Source organism: Brassica oleracea, chromosome C2, assembly GCF_000695525.1.
Source record: "Brassica oleracea var. oleracea cultivar TO1000 chromosome C2, BOL, whole genome shotgun sequence".
Lineage (NCBI taxonomy): Eukaryota > Viridiplantae > Streptophyta > Magnoliopsida > Brassicales > Brassicaceae > Brassica > Brassica oleracea.
This window is the reverse complement of record NC_027749.1, coordinates 24,229,811-24,233,986: the sequence shown is the minus strand read 5'-3', so window position 1 is coordinate 24,233,986 and position 4,176 is coordinate 24,229,811. Positions and strand designations below refer to the sequence as shown.

Sequence of the window (4,176 nt, the reverse complement as noted above, 5' to 3'; positions counted from 1 at the left end):
TGGGTGGAGAAGAGCCAACAGTATCCTTTTGCTGCTGGATTGTATAAATATCCACTACATGTACAACATAGCTAGTGTCTATCCGAGGTGAAGTGAAGTGTCTGTCTACTAAGTTACGAAATATTGCCGCAGTTTATGTTAATAACATATGGCCTGAAGCATATTCTTGACATGCCTTATGTATTTCTTTGTCATCTTTGTTCATGTTTATTGGAGAGCTCCAACCTTCCTCAGTGACCGTCTATTCTGTATAATTAATGTTTTAGTGGCGATATATATGTTTTTATTAGTTATATTTATGGTTAATTCTATTAAACATAACGGCAAATATTTTAATTAAATATTCTTGGACCAAACTGAGTTCATAGTTCCACTAAAAATGCATGCAAAATGTTTTGATACACATGTAAAGAAGAGATATAGGTAGTCTTGTTGGTGGAGCTCAAAACAGAACAGCAGAGGTTTACATTGGATAGCATGGGACGAGATATGTACCCCTAAAGATTCGGGGGATTAGGTTTTTGAGATCTCCAAGACTTCAATATAGCGCTTCTTGCAAAACAATCATGGAGACTAATTCATTACCCGAACTCCTTATTAGCACGCGTTTTAAAAGGAAGATACTATAATCACACTTCTGCCTTGGAAGATCGGCGTACATACTCACCATCATATGGATGGCGTAGTATCATGGTAGCAAAACCTCTACTCATATCGGGTTTACGGAAAACGATTGGTACGGGTCAAGATACAAGGGTTTTGAGTGATTCTTGGGTTCCATATGCAGTGGCTCGACCACCTAGACCTGCCAACTACATTGTATACAGACTACCCCAACTCCTTGTTGAGTCCTTTATTAGGAATGATACCAAGGAGTAGGATATACAATTTCTACGGGACTTCTTTCACCCAGATGATATCCCTTTAATACTTGGAATGAAACCGTCTCGCTCTCATGCTCCAAATAGATATGTTTGGAACCACACAAAATCAGATGTTTATTTAGTTTAAAAACAGCTATGACCTACTTCGATCGACCAAGTTGAGTCTTTCACAGAAAAGGACTTTAGAACCAAGTATCACGAGCCTACAGAGCCATGTGTGGAAGATAAAGGCCCCAAGTAAGATGAAGCATTTTTTGTGGCAGGCTATCTCAGGCTGTGTGGCGACGGTGGAGAGGCTCACGTATAGACACATGGGCACCGATAGGAGTTGTCCTAGATGTGCTGGCCCAGTGGAGTCGATTAATCATCTTCTTTTTGAATGCCCCCCATCTCTTCAGGTTGGGGATTTATCGGACTATTCGTCCCTTCCGGGTTACTTCCAGAGTACATCCATATACCAAAACATGAACTTCCTGTGTTTGAAGAGAAAAGAGGTGGCTCCTCTGAGACAACAATTCAATACCTTCCCTTGGATATGTTGGTATATTTGGAAGGCAATGAACGAAAAACTCTTCAGTAGAAAAGACGTATCCCCCATTGACATCCTTCAACATACGTCTCTTGAGGCAGAATGTTGGAGGAAGGCTAACGAAAATGAGGAAGCAAATAAGGATCATAACGATCCACCTACTATGGAGGTTGAGATAGTGTCCCATTGGATACCCTGAATCCCTACATGTCAAATTGATGCATCATGGATCAATAATGGCAGTGTCAGTTGCTTAGGGTGGAGTTTTAAGGATCAAATGGGCTCAGAATTCTTCGGATTACGGGCGTGTAACAGGAGCCTCTCAGCTTTGTATGTTGAGATGGAAGGGTTACTTTGGGAAGCTTCATGTATGAGAGACAAGAGGATCACTTCGGTACGGTTTGAGACGGACTGCCCGGACTTAGTGGACATGACTACAAACCCGATGGACTGTCCAGCATTCGCGACAGAAATCGAGGTGTTCCAGAGGTTTTAGAATGACTTCGAGGATGTGAGACTGTCTTATATCCCTCGAAGTTGAAATGGCCGGGCAGACGTGTTAGCAAAAGATGCAAGGACCAGCGGTTATATTTTCTCCCTCATAGATCAGAACCGGGCAGATGGAGGTGATCCTTGGAAAATCGGCTCGTTTGCTCTCCACTTGATCTAGCCAGATGGGTAGACGATAAAAAAAGGTAGTCTTGTTTGGAAATAAATAATCACTAAACGAGTACCAAGAATCATGTTCCTTTCGAGCGTCTGAAATGTTTTTTCAACTGAGAAAAGTAAGGAAATAAACATCAACTGAATTTTGCACTTTGATGAAATTCTTGGGAGAGTCATCAGATTATCTCTCAAGAGCTCACTATTGTCGTTGTTGTCTGCGTCAACACTCACTTCCAAAGATTCAAGACATTTTAACTTGCCCAAGAAATGTCTCATCTGCTTCAGCTCTTGAGAAGAACCTATGTAATCTGATATCTCTAGCACCTTCACTTGACATGTCAATAGGCAACATACTTCTTCCACCCCCTCTTTATGCTTTCCGGGGATGCAAGCGCATGCATCTCCACATTTATTTGTTTCTCTATGCACAAATCCCTGAAACCAAAGACCATTTTCGACATGCATAAAGGGTATGAACAACAAGAATAATCACAACAAGAAAATCGATAATACCTTGATTTCAAAAGTGTGTAGACTTGGACAACTCTTGAGCAAAATTGGCATTACTTGCCAACCTTTTTCTTTATCACTCTCAATAGATAAATTGAGAAGGTTGTTGAACACCGGCATGGATTCACAACAGAAATGAAACGTCTGATTTATGATATTATCACAAGAAAGAAAAGAGTCCATATATAAGTGAGTGAAAAAAATGAATAAATAGAAAAAGAATAACAAGTAGCAACAAAACAGACCTCAAGGGAATCAGCAGACAAGTGAAGGGTTGTAATGTTGGTTATACCCACAACTAGCTTTGTCACATCACCAAATATAGGCATCTTTGGTTTATCATCATTATCATCATCATGATCATCATCATCATCAGTTTCATTATCATCTTCTTCTTCATCATCAACATCATCATCATAATCGCTAGTTGACTCCCATAAGCTGAGATCTAGTCTGGCTTCGACAAGAAGATCCAAACCAACAGCATCATGTTCTTCAAAGACATAACTAGTATATTTAAGGTACACAAGACTTGGTGTATCCAAGAGCATTGAGTCATGATCCTCTTGAGAATTAGGAAGATCGATAGAAACCACAAGCCGCTTGAGGGATTCACTTTTCACGACAGCACCGCAACATAGAGGATTGGAATGGTCATCATCATCAGCTACGAATAGTTCTTCCAAGGTAGGGCAGCCATCGAGGAGGCAATGATAGTCGGGATAAACAATCTCCAGAAATACAAGAGACAGTGATTTGAGCACTGGGAAATACACACGGTTGACTTCAAGACAATATTCACCAGATAATGTGAGTTTAACCAAAGTGTTGCTCGTCAACAACTCTGTCTTTAAAAGAACGTAAGCATATGCATGCAAACGTAGTTACAATAAACCACGGTCCATTGCAGTATAAATCCAACTGTAGACACGAAAGTGGTCACTGTAATGGAAAGGCAGGTGAGACAGAGACACTTTCTTGGTGGGAGAATTGCGTAACAGAGCAAATGTCTTTTCCATGAAATCATGGAAGGGTTGTGAACTACTCATTGCATCTTCTTGATCTTCTTCTTTTTCTTCGTCGTTCAACTCATCAAAGCTAAGGCTGTCTACAAGTCACAGTAAATTCCTCCACCTTTTGGACAAAACCGAGGTGGAAGCAGCTGTTTTTGTCGGAGCTGAAGACAGGATTCTGCCAAAAATCTCATCTGGCAAACTTCTTATCTGATCGCTGCCCATAAATTAAGATTAAAACTATAGACAAAAGTTCCAATCAAGATGAAAACAAAAACCCAGAACTGAAGGTGATCATTTGAATAGAAGGAAGATTAGAGAGAGTAGAAAGCATTCATTAGTCTCTGTTTTAACCTTACCTCTTTGTGTCTTAACCTTATCTCTTTGGTGTAATTGGTACATATGTTTAAGATTTGATCGAATGAAGATTAACGGAATAACATGAATAGAATAGATTTGGTCCACTTCTTCTTTATCATATTCGTTATGAAATGATTTTCTTCGCATTTTGTTTATTTATTTGTGGAATCAATGAAATGATTATTCTATTCCTTTCCAAATAAATGGTAAATAT

The 4,176-nt window shown here is 39.7% G+C and overlaps 1 pseudogene; it reads right to left on the bottom strand.

Moving 5' to 3' along the window:
- The window catches only part of LOC106323805, an 8,946-nt pseudogene extending 5,119 nt beyond the window's left edge, over positions 1–3,827 (bottom strand).
- Between the last annotated feature and the right edge of the window lie 349 nt (positions 3,828–4,176).